This window comes from Indicator indicator, chromosome 32 (genome assembly GCF_027791375.1).
Source record: "Indicator indicator isolate 239-I01 chromosome 32, UM_Iind_1.1, whole genome shotgun sequence".
Lineage (NCBI taxonomy): Eukaryota > Metazoa > Chordata > Aves > Piciformes > Indicatoridae > Indicator > Indicator indicator.
Window position 1 is genome coordinate 3,047,394 of NC_072041.1, and position 20,462 is coordinate 3,067,855.

Here is a 20,462-nt window from a genome sequence, read left to right on the forward strand (position 1 = left end):
AGAACTGTGGATTCTGTGCTCTCCTGGCCCTTGGAGGAGGTTTATGGTGCTCTGAAGAAGATCCTTTGAGGGAGGTCAGTCCAGATATCAGTTTTACTGTTGCCATGCTGAAACTTTTGCCATCCCTTTCACTTAGAACCATGGAATGGTAGGACCTCTAGAGCTCATCCAGTCCAACCCCACTGCTACAGCAGGATCGCCTTAGATTAAATCACACAGGAACACAGCCAGGTGGGTTTTGAAAGCCTCCAGAGAAGGAGACTCCACCACCTCTCTGGGCAGCCTGCTCCAGGCCTCCAGCACCCTCACAGGGAAGAAGTTTCTCCTTAAGCTCAGGTGAAGCCTCCTGGGTTCTAGTTTGTGCCTGTTGCCCCTTGCCCTGTCCCTGGCCACCACTGAGAAGAGCCTCTTGCTTCAGCTTAGTATTTTGTCCAACAGTGACCTTGGAAAGCTGCCGGGAGATGACTTGCTCACCCTAAAACCAGTGACTGCAGCAGGAAAAATGCATTTCACAGTAACATTCTCATGACATGGAGTAGGGTGATGCTAAGGGTGTCACAGACTATCAGACCTAGCATGAGATGAGATGAGAGACTCTGAAACCTCCATCCTTGCCAATTTTCTCTGGATGAAACCCTGAGCTACCAGATCTAGCTTTGGATCAGACTGTATGACCTCCATCAGCCCAACCCCAACTGAATTTCCTATCATCTGGTCTTTCTGATGGCCTCTCAAAGAGCCCATGAAGAGCAAGGCAATCACCATCTCATTTCCAATGTACTGGGAACCAACCCAACAGGAGCAGCTGTTGGCATGATCCTGCTCTTTTTCCAATGGTGCAGGAATATTGCAGCCTGATACAAAGCATTTTCATCCCTTCCAACCAGCTAGGTGGCCTCTCCTGCTTTTTGTGTCCTAGAAACAGACCTGAAGCTATCAAATCACTTCCCTAAGGCATTCAGAAGCAGTCCTGATCCTCCTGGCTCTCAGTGGAGCTTTCCCTTATAGCCAGTTTCTTACTATTGGAACCTTTCAACAGCTTCAGAGCTGCTGCACTGACCCTGATGGTTGTTGGACTTGATGATCCCAAGGGTCTTTTCCAACCTGGATGTTTCTGTGAGTCAAGCCAGAAGCCATCACAGGATGCTAGGGATTGGAAGGGAGCTCCAGAGTCCAACCCATGGACACAACTACCACAAACTAATGCTTGAAAGGTAGAAAAATCCAAGTCTTGCCAAGAGGTTCAGCAGGACACTTCCTTCTGTGTCCAGAACATACAAAGCAGTGGCATAAAAGCACACAAAGCAGCCTTGTGCCATCTCTCATAACCCTTCTGGAGGTGGAGAACACCTGAAGTAAAGAGATTTTTCCCAAAGGCAAGTGCTGGTTCTCTCTTCAATAGGCACAGGCAAAAAGGAAAGTCCAAAGGGATAGGAAATGAGGAATTTTTTGAAGCCTTTTCCTTTCAGAACTCTTCCACCCTCCTAACTTTGATACATTTTGTGATGGAGGAAAAACAAAAAAACCAAACCTTGAAGTTAAATCAGCTGTGAGCTGACCTCTAACTCTCAACAGAAATGCCCTCCCTGGTACCAATGCTGCTTGGGAGGGTAAAGTTTCTTCCAGAGAGCAAGGTGAGCACATCAGAAGGGTTCACTGCAAACCCCCCACCTGTGCATCCAGGGGCAATGGCCATTTCTCATCAGAACTACACAGCAGTCAGGCAGAGGCTCAGTAACACTCAGCCCAAGTGCTCAGAAACTTCTCCAGCCACCTGCAGAGACATCATTGCCCACCCTTATTTAAAGCTCCTGAGTTTCTTATCTGGCCTTCAGCATTTGCAAGCAAAAGGGTGAGTAATCTATGAGGGACTGTGCTGCTACACCTATTCCGAAGATCAGATTGGAGCAACCAATTCCCTTCACACATGCCAAGAGAAAGAAAAAACAAATGCCAAACCATCCAGCCCCAAGCACCAGGCTGGATTAAATTCAATTGGACATTAGGAAGAGGTTCTTTGGACATTAGGAAACAGCTCTTCACTATGAGGGTGGTGGAACCCTGGAACAGGTTGCCCAGGGAGGTAATGGAGGGGTCCATCTCTGGAGACATTCAAGATGAGATGAGATTCTAAGCAACCTGGAGGATGTCCCTGCTGACTGCAGGGTGGGGTGGACTAGATGAGCTTTAAAGGTCCCCTCCAGCCCAATACATTCTATGACTCTATGAAATTCACTGTGGAAAGGTGAAAGGCCTCAATGCCCCTCTGGAATTTCTTAGCTCTCCTTACAGGAATGGGGGGATAAAAAAATAAGTGGCTTTAGTTGAAAGATCTTTTCTTAATACACTATCTCCTCCTATGGCAACCTTTACAAATCCATTCATTCCAGAATGAATCCCTCCTGTCTGGAGGGATGACCATCTGGACCATGTGCAAGGTGACCATTTCTAGTCTCCATCCAGCAGACACACCCCAGAAATCAGAATACTCAGTGTGCTACAACTGGGTGAAGAGCTTAGGGCCAAAGACATTTTGCCTCCACTCACTCCCCACAGGTAGTGACAACACAAAGTGCAAGTCATGGCCATGGTCAGGTACATGTGCCAGGAGCAGGAGCTGACTCACCATGGGAAGATAATGCTTCAACATTTTGCAATCAGCACTTACAGCACATCTGCTAAGTCATCCAGTCCTCCCTCCATGCTTCCTCCAGATCTAGCCCTTTGAGAGAACTCAGAAGATCCTCTGCCCAAAAGAATCCTCTGCATTAGGTCAGCCCTAGACTGGGCTCCTCAAAGCCCTTCTATCAGCCATGCTCTTTGCAATGTCCTCCAAAGCTGTTTCCAGCTGAAAGATGGACTCTTGATTGGTGTGGATAAGTGCTTGGAACACCAAAGGTCAAACTGTTGCTTCCAAATGAGTTCAAACCACCACCAAATGCATCAGAATTGCCTCCCAGCACTGCACTGACTTCCAGTCACACTCCAAAGGCATCAGAATTGCCTCCCAGCACCGCACTGACTTCCAGTCACACTCCAAAGGCATCAGAATTGCCTCCCAGCACTGCACTGACTTCCAGTCACACTCCAAAGGCATCAGAATTGCCTCCCAGCACTGCACTGACCTCTAATCAGACACCAAAGGCATCAGAATTGCCTCCCAGCACTGCACTGACTTCCAGTCACACTCCAAAGGCATCAGAATTGCCTCCCAGCACTGCACTGACTTCCAGTCATACTCCAAAGGCATCAGAATTGCCTCCCAGCACTGCACTGACTTCCAGTCATACTCCAAAGGCATCAGAACTGCCTCCCAGCACTGCACTGACTTCCAGTCATACTCCAAAGGCATCAGAATTGCCTCCCAGCACTGCACTGACCTCTAATCAGGCACCAAAGGCATCAGAATTGCCTCCCAGCACTGCACTGACTTCCAGTCACACTCCAAAGGCATCAGAATTGCCTCCCAGCACTGCACTGACCTCTAATCAGACACCAAAGGCATCAGAATTGCCTCCCAGCACTGCACTGACTTCCAGTCATACTCCAAAGGCATCAGAATTGCCTCCCAGCACTGCACTGACCTCTAATCAGACACCAAAGGCATCAGAATTGCCTCCCAGCACTGCACTGACTTCCAGTCACACTCCAAAGGCATCAGAACTGCCTCCCAGCACTGCACTGACTTCCAGTCATACTCCAAAGGCATCAGAATTGCCTCCCAGCACTGCACTGACCTCTAATCAGACACCAAAGGCATCAGAATTGCCTCCCAGCACTGCACTGACTTCCAGTCATACTCCAAAGGCATCAGAATTGCCTCCCAGCACTGCACTGACCTCTAATCAGACACCAAAGGCATCAGAATTGCCTCCCAGCACTGCACTGACTTCCAGTCATACTCCAAAGGCATCAGAACTGCCTCCCAGCACTGCACTGACTTCCAGTCATACTCCAAAGGCATCAGAATTGCCTCCCAGCACTGCACTGACCTCTAATCAGACACCAAAGGCATCAGAATTGCCTCCCAGCACTGCACTGACTTCCAGTCACACTCCAAAGGCATCAGAACTGCCTCCCAGCACTGCACTGACTTCCAGTCACACTCCAAAGGCATCAGAATTGCCTCCCAGCACTGCACTGACTTCCAGTCATACTCCAAAGGCATCAGAATTGCCTCCCAGCACTGCACTGACTTCCAGTCATACTCCAAAGGCATCAGAATTGCCTCCCAGCACTGCACTGACCTCTAATCAGGCACCAAAGGCATCAGAACTGCCTCCCAGCACTGCACAGACTTCCAGTCAGAGCTTCAAGAGTCAGTTCTTAAGACTTCATCCTGTACTGACACCCACAAGAGCTAAATGCACAGCATCCCAGAATGGTGAGGCTTGGAAGTGACCTCTGAAAGGTCATCCAGTCCAACCCCACTGCCAGAGCAGGATCACCCAGATTAAATCACACAGGATCCCATCCAGCTGGTTTTTTGCATGGCTTCAGAGATGGAGACTCCACAACCTCACTGGGCAGTCTGCTCCAGTGCTCTGCCACCCTCAAAGGATTATTTCCTTATGTCTAGGTGGAACCTCCTGCATTCCAGTTTATGTCCTTCTGCTGGACACCAACTGAAAGGAGTTTGTCTCCATCCTGCTGACCTGAAGATTAAGTCAACCAGCAGAACCTACATCTGGATTTAAGGAGGGGGTGGGAAAAAGAGCAATAAAACCATCCTAAAACCAACCCCAACCTCCCATCTCTGCCTAGGTTTCCTATCCAAGCTGGGCACACCTCAATAATTACAGAGGCAGATTTTTCCCAACTGCAGAACACAACAACCAACCCTCATGCATTGCTCTTGTGCTAATCATTATTGACCTTGACAATGACCTGGGAATTCTCTTGGCAGAACTTAGCATTTGTGGTAAGGAAAATTATGTCTTTTGGGACCAAAACATTTAAATCCACTATTGGAAGAGAAAAAACAACCAAACAACTATGAAATAGTTTCCAAGAAGACCAAAATCCTTTCTAAAGCTCTTTGGAGAGACACTGGAGCAGGCTGCCCAGGGAGGCTGTGGCTGCCTCCTCCCTGGGGGTGTTCAAGGCCAGGTTGGATGAAGACTTAAGCAGCTGAGTCTAGCTGAGAGGTGTCCCTGCCCATGGTGGGGAGGTTGGAGCAGAGGAGCTCTGAGGTCCCTTCCAGCCTCAACCATTCTATGATTCTGGGGACATCTCTTAGAGCTAACCCATTAAGATAATAATAATATTAATAATAATAAAAAATCCAGCAGTAATAATAATAAACATTAATAATACTAATAATAGTGATAAGAACAATGATAAGAATATTGAGAAGAGACTTAATAATAATGTTATTAATAATGATACTACTAATAAAATAATAATGATAAAATAATGATGATGATAATGATGATAATAATGATGATGATGATGATAATTATGGTCATGAAAATGGTGATAATTATGATCATGAAAATGGTGATAAATAATAATAATATTGATAATTACAATGATAATATTGTTAATAGACTTAACATTAATAATGGTACTACTAATAAAACAATAATGATATAATAATGATGATCATAATGATGATGATGATAATGATGATGATGATAATTATGATCATTATAATGATGATAAACATTAATAATAATAATATTGGTAATAACAATGATAATATTGATAATAGACTTACCATTAATAAAGGTACTACTAATAAAATAATAATGATATAATAATGATGATCATAATGATGATAATATGATGATGATAATTATGATAATTATGATCACTATAAAGATGATAAATATTAATAATAATAATATTGAAAATAACAATGATAATATTGATAATAGACTTACCATTAATAATGGTACTACTAATAAAATAATAATGATATAATAATGATGATCATAATGATGATAATATGATGATGATAATTATGATAATTATGATCACTATAAAGATGATAAATATTAATAATAATAATATTGACAATAACAATGATAATATTGATAATAGACTTACCATTAATAATGGTACTACTAATAAAATAATAATGATGATCATAATGATAATGAAAAAATAATAATGAAAAAATAATAATGAAAAATAATAAAATAAAAAATAATAAAATGAAAAATAATGAAAAAAATTAATAATAAATTTCCTTGGTGGGACTAATAATAAATCACAGCTCAAGACAAAGAGCTCTTGTGCCATCCTCTTGCCCAGCACTGCTTCTGTTTAACTTCTTTTCCTACTAGTTCCATATAAACTCCCCCCCATATGTTGTGTAAACCCAGAAGTTTCAGCAATTATTGCTAATGAATTCAAGGCCAACTCATACTAAACACACCCCAAAAAAGTGGCAGTTTTGTGCTTCTATTAGCAGGCAAAAGACCAACACCAAACCTTCACCTCTGCTAAGATGTTCTAGGTCTACACCACCCATTAAAAGTTCTTTCAGCACAAAATCAGACCAGAAAAATGGAGGGTTTTGAGCAGGGGTTTGCTGCTACTTTAACAACACCTCCTAGGAGTTAGGGACCTGCTTTTCTAACAAAACTAGTTGACAAGATCAAATGTCATTTAATGTGATACTTTGATCTTTAGCAGCTCTGTGCACAGGTTGGAAAGAGCTTTCCCAGTTCTTTTTTTCCCTTTTGCTGCAAGAGCTGCCAAGAGTTTCCTCAACTAAGGAACGTTTTGCTTCGTGTTCCCCAGCTCAGGGGCACAGCCACAAGGCTGTAATCAACACACCATAGCTACCTGCCAGGCAAAGCTGTGCTTGCAAGGACAAACAAGAAGGCACAGACCTCCCCACTCCCAAAAGAAAAATAAAGCCATGGAATACTGGACAGATGAATTATGGAGCCTATTAACCAGCTCAACCTGCATGAAGACAACTCCAAGGGAAGCATTCACTTTTAACCCACATTCCTGACATGAATTCTCATTTCACATCCAGCAATAATTCCACATATTTTGCTTTTTTTTTTTTTTTCCTCCCATACCAAACCCCACACCTTTGCTTCCACCTACTTCTGCAAATAGGAATAGTTAGAAATGCTTATTTCCCATTGGGCTAATAAACAATTTCAGCTCATTTCAGCCTGTTTTGAGACATATAATACTGGCCAAGCACAGGAACTCTGAGTATTTACTCCCCACAAAAAAAGAGAAAAAAATAATTACAAAGACTTCAAGCAGTTTGCTGCCAGTGAAGCACTCAACTGATGGCCAGCAGAGGCCTGAAAATTAGGAGAATTTTTGGTTCCACACAGAAAACAGCACTTCCTTTTAGTACACTCAGGACAAGTGTGGTGATTAACACACAATTAACAGCAATTAAATGCTTTGTCTGGAGAGAACAGCACTAAGTTATCGAGGCAGAAGCAGGGCAAATCAGAGATGCATCATAAAAACCCAATTAAATCTCCCAGTCAATTAGTTAGTATTCACCTAATATATTATAGATAGATAGAGCTATAAAATCCATCCTTTCATCTCCTTTCTCTTCCCCAAGACGATATTTTACAGCCAAGGGCTAAACTACTCCAAGTCCTATGTAGAAACTTTCAGAAGTGGCAAGTGAAGAAGGGAAGGAAGGGAAAATGAAGAAGAAGGGAAAACATTTGGAAGAGGGTGTTTAGAACCTTACCTTTGTGAAACACCAGGGCACAAAATCCAAAGTAAAAACCAACAAGCAAAACAAACCAACCTCCAACCCACAACCCCACCACCAAAAACACAAAACAAAAAGCCCCAAAGCCCATCTCATTTTCCTGGTTTTCTTTCTCTGGCCCTTGGGTATCCATGAAATATAAACCCAACCTAACGGTCTCCCAGGTGACCGACTTCATTTAGTTAATCATCACCATTATTACCAATGTTCAGGCCTTGAGGAAGAGGAAAAAAAAAAAAAAAAAGAAGGAAAGAATGGCTGAAGAGTGGAAAACAAGGAACTTAAATGAACCCCATCCTCTTTCTCTTTCTTTCTTCCTTTCTTCCTTCCTTTCTTCCTTTCTTCCTTCCTTTCTTCCTTCCTTCCTTTCTTCCTTCCTTTCTTCCTTCCTTTCTTCCTTCCTTCCTTACTTTCTTCCTTCCTTCCTTCCCTCTTTTCTTTCTTCCTTTTTCTTCCTTTCTTCCTTCCTTCCATTCTTTCTTCCTTCCTTTCTTCCTTTCTTCCTTCCTTTCTTCCTTCCTTCCTTTCTTCCTTTCTTCCTTCCTTTCTTCCTTCCTTCCTTTCTTCCTTCCTTCTTCCTTTTCCTTTCTTTCTTCCTTCCTTTCTTCCTTTCTTCCTTCCTTTCTTCCTTCCTTCCTTCTTTTCTTCCTTCCTTTTTCTTCCTTTCTTCCTTCCTTTCTTCCTTCCTTCCTTCTTTTCTTTCTTCCTTTTTCTTCCTTTCTTCCTTCCTTCCTTTCTTTCTTCCTTCCTTTCTTCCTTTCTCTTTCTTTCTTCCTTTCTCTTTCTTTCTTCCTTTTCCTTTCTTTCTTCCTTTTTCTTTCTTTCTTCTTTTTTCTTTCTTCCTTTTCCTTTCTTTCTTCCTTTTCCTTTCTTCCTTTTCCTTTCTTCCTTTCTTCCCAGAAATTAACTCTGTACCTCTATTCCCTCTCTGTCTCCTCCCCTCTTCCACTTCCCCTTACCTGCCTGCCCCACTCACTTCTCAAATGCAAGGACAAACTTGCAGCAGCTTTCAAACAATTGGGTATCAATTATCCTGCAGGTGGGAATATTGAGATGCCCATTTCTAGCCAAGGGAGCTGCAGGGCTGGAGAAGAATGCAGCAACAGTTGGGGCAGAAGGAGGAGGAGGGGGAAGGGTTGGAAATAACTTGTTAGTTAACCTGTAGGGCTGAGCCTTAATCAATAGTCAACAGGCGATGAAAAGAACAAAGGATGTGAAACTTAAGCCTTTATATCTTCAAGCTCCATCAGATAAAAGCTGTACCTGGAGTTTGAAAGGATAGAGAGGCTTGTTTGAAAGCTTAAAAAGCATCAATGCAAACTTCAGCCTCCTTTTTTTTTTTTTTTTTCAAAGTTCAGGCTGCTTCTTGTTACTTCTGCCACGACCCGAGAGCAGGCAAAAGGAAGATCCTAAACCAAGATTTTTCTGACTCAAAACAGCAGAGCCACTTAAAAAAACAAACCAACAACAAAAAAACCGACCCAAACCCAGCCCTAATTAAAATGAAATGTGCATCCCAACTGTAAAATCTAATTTCCTCAGGCCACTCTTCCCTGTCCAAAACTGTGGTAAAGAACATTCTAAATCAACTTGGGCTGCAAACAAAATGTCTACCAACTGCATGTCTATGTTGCTTGCATGTCTATTTTATGCCCAGGCTGCAGGTTTGCAGTTCTAAATCCCATGATCCAGGGATTTTTCTTAGTGGGAATGCAGAAAGTTATCATCACTTGAGTGATAAGTTTTTTTCTTCCTTTATTTTAATTTAATTTAATTGAATTTAATTTTTTTTTTTTTAGATGAAGGGCACTAAGAAAATCCTCTTTGCTGCTTAATTAAAGCATCACAACGTAGGGGAGGCATAGCTGAAAGTATAAAACCTTATGGCTATCATATCGAATCCATTTTCAACCACCACCCCTAAGAGTTTTCTATTTTAATGTGTCCCTCCATTAATTTAGGCTCTGCTTAACTTCAAAGTGGGGTTTCAGGGAGGATTTTTTTTTGTTTTTCCTCCTTATTTTTCTGAAATTAAGAAACACTACTCAATTTTTACACCATATATATATATATATATATATATATGCACACCCCAGTAAATCTGTGTCACCAGGTCACTTTGAGGGCCCACACTCCTCTGGAACTCATTCACTGCAGGAACCAACTGTACACTGAGTGTTAAAGAGGGGCCAGCTCCAGATAAGGACTGCACAGTTCAACCATTAGAAAAATTTTCTCCTTGCTCCATTGGAAAAACTGAACAGCACTGAGAGTTTTGTGCTGGTGACCTTCAGATCTCAGTGACCTTTGTACCATGCCAGATTTTAAATTCTTGAATGTTAGCTTGCCTGAAATACATTCAAATAGCCCCAGAGTTCCATGCTGGTCACCTTCAGATCTCAACAACCTCTGTACCAGGCCAAATTTCTAAATTCTTATTGTTAGCTTGCCTGAAATGCAATAAATTAGCCCCAGAGCTCCATCCTGGTCACCTTCAGATCTCAACAACCTCTGTACCAGGCCAGATTTTAAATTCTTATTGTTAGCTTGCCTGAAATACATTCAAATAGCCCCAGAATTCCATCCTGGTCACCTTCAGATCTCAACAACCTCTGCCATGCCAAATTTCTAAATTCTTATTGTTAGCTTGCCTGAAATGCAATAAAATAGCCCCAGAGTTCTATCCTGGTCACCTTCAGATCTCAACAACCTCTGCACCATGCCAAAATTTTAAATTCTTGATGATAGCTTGCCTGAAATACATTCAAATAGCCCCAGAATACCTTCAGATCTCAACAACCTTTGTAACACACCGAATTTTTAAATTCTTATTGTTAGCTTGTCTGAAATGCAATAAAATAGCCCCAAATTCATGACTACCACTGAAAGCAACTTAATTCATGTGAGAAATATTTGTGCCTTTCCTGGGCAGAATGGGAAGAGGAGGCAGAACTCAATGTTTAGCTAACAGGATCCAACTCCTTGCCTTTTCTATCCTTTTCTACTGTTCCTCACCCATCTGGTTGCCTGAATTCAAGTTGCCCACAGAGCACAGGGTGTCTTTGAAGAGGCCAGATTCCCAATCAGGGATCATTTATTCTAATAATAATGAACCAATAGATCACATAATTAATTTTTGAGAGTGATTTAGACACCCCCACAGCCCCCCCAACAACAGCAAATGCACTTTCAAAAGTCTGGTCACGTAATGCCTCCAGCTCTGCACAGGCACTTCAGACACCCACGTCTGCAAAGCTGCAACAGAAGTTCAGATTGAAAACAAAAAAAGAGGTAGAAAAAAACAATGTAAAACAAGATTGAGACCTCTGCTGAGTTTGCAAAGTTAATAGTAATTGTTTGATCCTCAGCTGGAATGGCTGGGGAGGGGGTCTTTGTGTCCAGAGGGGAGAGCATAGACACCGTATTAGTGCTGAGATTGGAGCAAGCAAAAAGGAATCTTCCTGTTCCAGGGGAACCTAGAACCATGCAAAATTAACATTGAAATCGTGGGGGTTCCAAACTAAAAAGTTGACTCTTTTGCTACTTGCAATTACAAGAAGAAAATATCAGCCATAAATAAATAAATAAAGAACCCAGAGTTAACCTTGCTGGGAAAGAGGTGGGGGTGTCAATAAACTAGCAGAATTTCATGAACTCCTGACAAAAGCCATTCAGAAAAGAGCTATTAAAGACCTTCTGGAAGCTAAATAAATCCAAAAGCATTTAGGAGAGGACAAGCTTTGCCTCCTTTCTGACAAATGACGTGCTCTGAAGCGAGTTCAGCCGAAAGCTGAAATTATTTTGAGCTCTGTGCCTTGGCGAACTTTCTCGAAGGCTGTTTCAGTGAAGGGGTGGAGGGAAGGGGTGAGCAAACATTTTTCTGCTGACTCCCTCAGCGGCTACAAAGCCCTAATGCCTCTTCCTGAATCTGGGCAGATGAATTATACAAGAAGCCTGCCTTGCTTACAAAACACCTCTTAGAGCTCAGCTGAAATTATCACATCAACAGGGTCACCTCCAGCCGCCAACCAAATTAGACGAGATGAGAAGGGGCTTTTTCAGACACCTCGCTCTCCCAGGCTGAGAAAGCAGCCCCAGCTATTACCTCCATCCAACCCACAAGCAGACTTCACACTTCAAAAATGAAGCAAACCACTTTTTGTTTTGTCTTTGCTGCCTTTCGTTGTCCAACTAGCCAGAGCAAGTCAAGGCTCGTCAAGGCTGGCACGCAGAAGACCCACGCTGAGAGTCAACCAGCACCAGAGTGAAGAGCAGACTGACTTAATTATGCTCATTTTGCTTTGCACACACACACACACACACACACACACAAAAGCCTCAGGTAAGAAAAGAATAAACAAAGCGAACCCAAAATGGCTCCTCTGTGCCATGAGCAGAAACCAACGACTAAAGCAGAACAGGATCTTCCCTTGGCTTCCGCTTTGTTTAAACAGCAAAACCAAAACAACAACAACAAAAAGTCTTGTCTGCAAAAGTCCAAATCTCTCTCCTTCACTTCCAGCAACCTATCTGAGGAATCCATTTTGGCTCCCCAAGGAGGAGCAAAATGAAAACTGGAGGACTGGGTGGTTTTGGCAGTTGCAATAAAAAGCATTCAAAGCACCGGTTCATTTCGAAACTAATTGGAAAATGGCAAGCATTGCACAGACAGAGAGAAGGAGCCCACAGCATACCTGCAGGTAGAACCATCTCTGTTGCTAGTATGGAAGCTGGATCCTCTTGGAAATGCAAGGGGATTCTCTTTAGAGAGAAAGCCCTCTTCAGTTTGATACTCATTTTAGTCTGGAGAAACTTTTTCCAAAGAGATCTCTTTGCCTTTTTTATTTTCCTCCTTCTTTTCTTAACAAGCTCCCCATGACATCTTGATGAAACCAGCTTTCCCCCACTGGCTCCCTCCTATTCAATGTCTTGGTTCTGCTTTTACCTGCCCTGACTGGTTTGGTTAGTTGTAAAATGAACGTTTGAATTCATGCGCTGTTCTCCCCTCCCCCACCCCCCCCCTTCTTTCTCCCCCCTCCTAACTCTGAGCAGACAAAACCTGATATGGATAACAAAACCCTCTTTAATCTACCTGGGGAAAGGAGGAGGAAGAGGAAAAAAAAAAAAAGAGGACAGAGTCCTATAGAAAGTGAAGTTGAGAGGAGGATATTGATGAAGAAGTTAGGAAAGGCATTAAAGAAGTCGTTCTTCCTGCTGGTTAGATCCCTTCTTACCACGCTACCTGGACACCAGGACACACACACAGAGGCTGGAAGGAAACACAACCACCTGCTCCCCAAACCAAGCCTTCAAAATGGGTAACAACAAAGGGAAAAAAAAAAAAAAGGACAAACTGATCATCAGCAGAGCACGCACAAGAGTTCTTTTTCCTCTTCCCATCTTTCCGCGTCCCGGACAAAGACGAACTCGGAGGCGAGAGAGCTTTCCGCTGGGAAATTCACACCAAAAAGAGAGTGAAGATAAAAAATAAACCAAACCAAAGCAAAAAAATTCTACCTAAAAGAAAAAACAACACCAAACACAACAAAATAAATAAAAGAAAAAAAAAGAGAGGGGAAGAGAGGGGAAGAGAGGGGAAGAGAGGGGAAGAGAGGGGAAGAGAGGGGAAGAGAGGGGAAGAGAGGGGAAGAGAGGGGAAGAGAGGGGAAGAGAGGGGAAGAGAGGGGAAGAGAAGGGAAGAGAAGGGAAGAGAAGGGAAGAGAAGGGAAGAGAAGGGAAGAGAAGGGAAGAGAAGAGAAGAGAAGAGAAGAGAAGAGAAGAGAAGAGAAGAGAAGAGAAGAGAAGAGAAGAGAAGAGACGAGAAGAGAAGAGAAGAGAAGAGAAGAGAAGAGAAGAGAAGAGAAGAGAAGAGAAGAGAAGAGAAGAGAAGAGAAGAGAAGAGAAGAGCAAAAACCCAACCACAACAGAGTTCTGGATTGTGTTAGGCTACCAAAATAAAATTTGATCTAAATTAAAAAAAAATTAAAAAAGAAAAAAAAATAATAAATATCTCAAAAATGAAATTAAGAGAAACTTAATCAGTCAACAGGAAAGCAAAGGTGGTGGTTCCCTGGCGGCCCAGAGCGCTGTTGCTTGCTTCAGCTGGGAGTGAGAAGAGGCGGCCGGGTGTCTAAGGCTCGTCTTACATGTAGTCCTTCACCCCTCCCCTGCGCAGGTGCATTCTTTTCCACCCAACCAATCTCCTTGCCTCTAGCTATTAACAGGTGTGTCCTCTGCTGTTGGGAGCGGCCAGGGCGAAACCATCTCGTGTGCCGGGCGGGAGAAAGGCCTCTCCGGGGGCTCCCCGCCACCGCCTGAACAAAGAGTCAATTATTGACCCAGCGCAGCTCCGGGCTCTGATCCTCCTCCCATTCTTCCTGGGTGCCCTGAAAGTGACTTTCCAGTCGAGGTTTACCTCAGAGCTTGGGATTAGGAGATTCGTGGAATGGGTTGGGTTGGAAGGACCTCAAAGGTCATCCGGTTCCCAGCCCCTCTGCCATGGGCAGGGACACTTCCCACCAGCCCAGGTTGCTCAAGGCCTCATCCAACCTGGCCTTGAACAGCGCCAGGGAGAGGACATCCACCACCTCCCTGGTGTGCTGGTGTCTCCTCACCCTCACTGTGAAGAATTTCTTTCTAATCTCCAGTCTAAATGTGCCCTCTTCCAGCTTCAATCCATTCCCCTCTTGTCCTATCACAACAAGCCCTTGGAAAAACTCCTTTCCTGTCTTTCTTGTAAGCCCCTTTCAGCTACTGGAGGATGAAGGGATCTGTTCCTCTTCCTTTAGAATCAACCTCCAGACACTCTTTTGTCACAAACTGAATTTCCATCTGCCCACTGTCATGACCATCACCCTGCCCAGATGATACTGTAAAAGCCAACTGACTGTTCAGCCAACCAGAATATGGCTCTGAGATGAGAATATTCGGGAGCCATCGAGGAGAGTTCCATTGACTCCTAGATGAGAATAGTTGGAACTCTCCTAGATGAGAATAGTTGGAACTCTCCTAGGTGGCTCCCATTGACTCCAAGATGAGAAGAGTTGGAACTCTCCTAGGTGGCTCCCATTGACTCCAAGATGAGAAGAGTTGGAACTCTCCTAGATGGCTCCCACTGACTCCTAGATGAGAAGAGTTGGAGCCCTCCTAGGTGGGTTCCATTGACTCCTAGATGAGAAGAGTTGGAACTCTCCTAGATGGCTCCCGTTGACTCCAAGATGAGAAGAGTTGGAACTCTCCTAGGTGGCTCCCATTGACTCCTAGATGAGAATAGTTGGAACTCTCCTAGGTGGCTCCCATTGACTCCTAGATGAGAATAGTTGGAACTCTCCTAGGTCCTCCAGCCTGCAGCAGAAGAGCAGGGACATCAGTGGGTTGATGGTCACTTTTCCAGGCAAAAGACACAACATATAGAGACAACCCAGGCCACAAACTGAGGCAAGGACTTGCTGAAGGACATCCATAAACTTTTGCTGGTAAATCCACAAAAGCAGAAGCTTGACATGCAAAATAGCTTCAGGAGCTAATGGAAAGTCCCACCAGGACTCAAGTCCCTCAGTATAAAAGCTCCTAAGAGCAGAGGTCTACAACTGGATTGCTGTGTCCATTGCTGGGCACCATGATTGAGGTTTCAACTACTACAGGACACTTCAGCCCAGATCTTTGTGGTATTTGCTCCTGGGTTAGTCAAGGCAGAAACTCCATTTCTGATGTGAGCATAGGGGAAGGTCCCTCTTTTGGCTACAACCTGCACTATCATCAGCCATACTTCTCAGGTTTAGGGCTCAGGGTGCTGGACCAGCTCATTTCAACCCCACTGTCACCTAGAAAGCTTGGAGCAGATGATCCTTGGGGGTCCCTTTCCAACCTGGTATTCTGGGATGCTGTGAAGTGGAATTTTTTCAACGACACAACCTAGTTTGGGAAAGGACTGAAGGGTGTGGAAAAGGAGTTTCAGACAGAACTGATGCTCAGTTCTCCCCATGCTTAGTAAACCAAAGCAGAATTGCAACTGTGGCTTTCCCACTTTCATTTTCCTCCCCTTTCAAGGAAGTTTGCACCAAATTCCCATCAGTGTGATGATAAAAAAAAAAAAAAAACCAAAACAAACCAAGTGAAATGTTTTCTCCTTGTTATGATGGAAACAGACTCCCATTTCCCATGAAAGATGGAGCTAATGAAACAACAAATTATCATGCTAATTAGCCCAACTGGCAGAGGCTTCCCCTGAGACCCAACTTGTCCCCATAACTAACTCCAGAGGAACCTTCTCAACGACTGATTTCTCCTGCAAGGTTATTACACATGTTTATGGTTCCATTATCCTGGCAGCTGTGCATTATTCTGGCCAAGCTGGCTTCTTCCTTTTCATCTCCATCTTCCTAGAGTTCTAACTTCAAGACAGAATTTTTGGGGGTTGGGGTTTTTTTCAGTTTATTTTTTGTTTGTTTATTTTTTTTTCATGCCTGGGCCAAGTCCAGCCACAGCCTTTTATAGAATGGGCAAGTTGCCTTCTTCCATTTCATCTCCAGCTTCCTAAAGCTGGAACTTCAAGACAGGAATTTTATTTTTTTTTTGTGCCTGGGCCAAGTCCATTCATAGTATTTTATAGAATGGGATAGAATATATCATAGGATCATGGGATTTTATAGAATATATCATAGGATCACAGTATTTTATAGAATTTTATAGACTGGATCATAGGATCATGGAATTTTATAGACTATATGATGGGATCATAGTATTTCATAGAATTTTATGGCTTTATCACAGGATCATGGAATTTTATAGACCATATCATAGGATCACACAATTTTATAGACTATACCGTAGGATCATGGAATTTCATAGAATTTTATGGACTATATGATAGGATCATGGAATTTTACAGAATATATCATAGGATCTTAGGACGTCAAAGAATTTTATAGACTATATCATAGGATCATGGAATTTTGTAGACTGTATCATAGGATCATAGTATTTAATAGAATTTTATAGACTATATCATAGGATCATGGAATTTTACAGAATATATCATAGGATCATGGAATTTCATGGAACACATCAAAGGATCAGAGAATTTTATAGACTATATCACAGGATCATGGAATTTTATAAACTATATCATAGGAACATAGTGTTTCATGGATTTTTATAGACTATATCATAGGATCATGGAATTTTATAGAATACATTATAGGATCATAGAATTTTATAGACTCTATCATAGGATCACACAATTTTATAGACCATATCATAGGATCTTGGAATTTTATAGACTGTATCACAGGACCACAGAACTTTATAGACTATATCATAGGATCATGGTACTTTATAGAAGCATAGATTTACAGAATCACAGATTCATAAGCCAAAAAAAAAAAAAAATCCAACTAATTATCAGCCAATAAATCCTACTGCAGCAAGCCCCTGTGCTCAACAGTGTTCCTCAACCCAGCAGCTGAGCTTTTCATGGCCACAGCTACTAAATCTTGTGCAGATGGGTGAGTCCACCACATGGTAGGCTGAGAGGTGAAACCCAACTGTGTTTGTGAGAGCAAAGTTCAGCTCAAGGCACCACCAGTCAGGCCAGGAGTAGGAGTCATAGCAGGAGCAACCTTCCTTGTCTTAACAAGTTAAGCAAGGAAAGGAGGAAGGGAGGAGAATGTTGCTCTTTGCAGCCTCTGGAGAGGTGCAATAACCTGGAGGGGAGGAGAGGGGAAGGGGAGGGGGAAGGGAAGGGGGAAGGGGAAGGAGGAAGGGAAAGGGGAAGGGGAAGGGGGAAGGAGAAAGGGGAGGGGGAAGGGGAAGGGGAGCAGGACGGGGAAGGGGAAGGGGGACGGGGAAGGGGACGGGGAAGGGGGAAGGGGAAGGGGGAAGGGGAAGGGGAAGGGGAAGGGAAAGGGGAAGGCAGAGTGCACTGGCACTCTGCACTGGCAGAGTGCTCAGGCATTGGAACAGGCTGCACTGAAGCCTGCACCATGGGCACCAGTGAGTCCCAGCCAGCTCCACCTTCCTCTTAGCTGAAACTACAGGTGGGTCACTGAGCTGAACAATGATTGGGGAAGTTTCTCCCTTTTCCTGCTGGCCAGGTTGTCTGCCACTCCTCCCTGCCTGTTGCAAAGGGCAGCAGCTTGGCATCTGGGTTTGCCTGAACTCCCATCTGCCTGCTCCCCATGTGGACACAGCTGAGGGAAAAGACAAAAAGGGAGAAGAAGGGAGGTGGTGGTGTATGGCACAAAGTCTTTCATCTTCATAGCAGCAAGATTTTAGATCTGAAGAGCTGAGGCTCTCAGCTGCTTTAAATTGAGGGCTCTGGCTGCCAAGTGCCAATCTGAAGCTACAGATTAGTTTTCATCCAACCCTGTGGTGTTCAGGCTGTGGCTTTTCTTGTCCTTTGTTTCCTCTGGGATCAGTTAAGTGGAAGCAGGTGTTTTCCTGCCCTCCTAATCTCTAGGACATTCAGACAGGCCCAGCAACAGCTCCTGTATCCCAGACAGGTAAATGGAGCCAGGCATTGAGGTGCAGACCATGTTGGTGGCTCCATGTCCAACCTTTGGTTTCATTTCATGCTGTTCCCCTCAGCTCATCCTTACCTGGACCTTTGTTGTCAAAATGAGGATTTCTAAAATGAAGTGAGGTTTTGAGCTGCTTTGGGGAGCTCTGATGGTTAATCCCATGATGGAACATGGCAGGGTCTTGAATGCAGTTTAGCAGAGAGGGCTGGGCTAGATCAGCCCTTCCAGCATCCACCATTCTGTGAAGGTCACAGCAACAACTCTGTGTTGTGTGCACTGTAGTGCTGAGGGAAGACTTCAAGCCTCTCTACAACTCCCTGAAGGGAGGCTGGAGCCAGGCTGGGGTTGGTCTCCCTAATATCAATTGGTAGGATGAGAGGAAATAGCCTTGAGTTGTACCAGGGGAGGTTTAGCTTGGACATTTGAACAACTTCTTGACTGAAAGAGGGGTCAGGCATTAGAACAGGCTGCCCCGAGTGGGGGGTGGATCCTGGGCTGCATCAAGAGAAGTGTGGCCAGCAGGGCAAGGGAGATGATTCTCCCCCTCTGCTCAGCTCTTGTGAGACCCCACCTGGAGTACTGCATCCAGTTCTGGAGCCTCTATTACAAGAGGGATATGGACATGCTGGAAGGTGTCCAGAGAAGGGCCACCAGGATGAGCAGAGGGCTGGAGCTGCTCTGCTATGAGGACAGACTGAGAGAGTTGGGGCTGTTCAGTCTGGAGAAGAGAAGGCTCCAAGGTGACCTTCTTGTGGCCTTTCAATATCTGAAGGGGGCTACAAGAAAGCTGGGGAGGGAGCTTTTAGGCTATCAGGGAGTGACAGGACTGGGGGGAATGGAATAAAGCTGGAAGTGGGGAGATTCAGGCTGGATGTGAGGAAGAAGTTCTTCCCCATGAGAGTGGTGAGAGCCTGGAATGGGTTGTTCAGGGAGGTGGTTGAGGCTCCATCCCTGGAGGTGTTTAAGGCCAGGCTGGATGAGGCTCTGGCCAGCCTGATCTAGTGTGAGGTTTCCCTGCCCATGGCAGGGGGTTGGAACTGGATGATCCTTGTGGTCCCTTCCAACCCTGCCTGATTCTATGACTCTATGGTTTTCCAGCTGTCCCAGTGCAGCCAAGAGCCTCTGACTGAATCCAGTTTCCTCCTCCCTGCCCACATTTGTTTCATTTGGGCAAACAGTATTGCCCTTCCTTCCCATCACACCTGCTCAGTATGTCATCAGGAACCTATTGGGCAAGAGGGCAGGACTGACATCTCTGCCCACACAGGGATGGTGTCAGCTCTGCTGGGCATTCCCTGGTTCAGACAGCAGTCAGGAGTGGAGCAGCTCTTCCCTGCTGGCATCGTGTGAGAGAGCAAACACAGCCCTGGCTTCCCCACCACAACCTTGTGCCAGGAGCCAGCCTGAAGAGGAGAGTCAGCACTCCAGTTCTGCAAGCAGCCTGCCTCCAAATTGCAGCTTGCAAGGCAGAGCTGCTGCCATCTGAATCACCAGCCCACAGCATGCCTCAATGAATAAGTTTCTTCCTTCCCCACCCCTCCCATCACGCTTCATTACATGTTGTAACAGCTTTATAACTACCTCCTTCTCCAAATCCTGCAGCTAGGAAGCTGAGGGAAATGACCTGGCAGCAAAATCACCACATCAGAGAGCCACAGAGACAGCAGGGGTTGGAAGTGACCTCCAGAGATCAGCCACTCCAAGTTCCCTGCCAGACCCAGGGCAGGTCACACAGGAACACATCCAGGTGGGTGTTGAAAGTCTCCAGAGAAGGAAACTCCACAACCTCTCTGGGCAGCCTGCTCCTGGGCTCTGCCCCCCTCAGAGTAAATCCACAGCATGATTCAGTGCTCAGCCTTGCCTCTGTAAAAACCATTAAAGCTGACAACAACCTCTAAGATCATCAGTCCAACATCAGCCCACCCAAACCACTAAACCATAGCCCAAAGTACTATTTCTTGAACCCCTCTCCAGGGATGGTGACTCCACCAGCTCCCTGCGCAGCCTGACCACTCTTCAAGGGAAGAAATTCTTCCCAGTCTCCAACCTAACCCTCCCCTGGCTAGGAAATGGTTAAGGACACAGCTTGCTGCAACCCAATTTTAACGTTTCTATATTAAGTAAATAAAGCTAACATCAGATTCAGGTCAGGAACTATTTGTTCAGGGTCAGGTGACTGCAGCTCAGCTAATCAGTGAGCCACACCTTACCTTTTGAACAATCTCCCACGT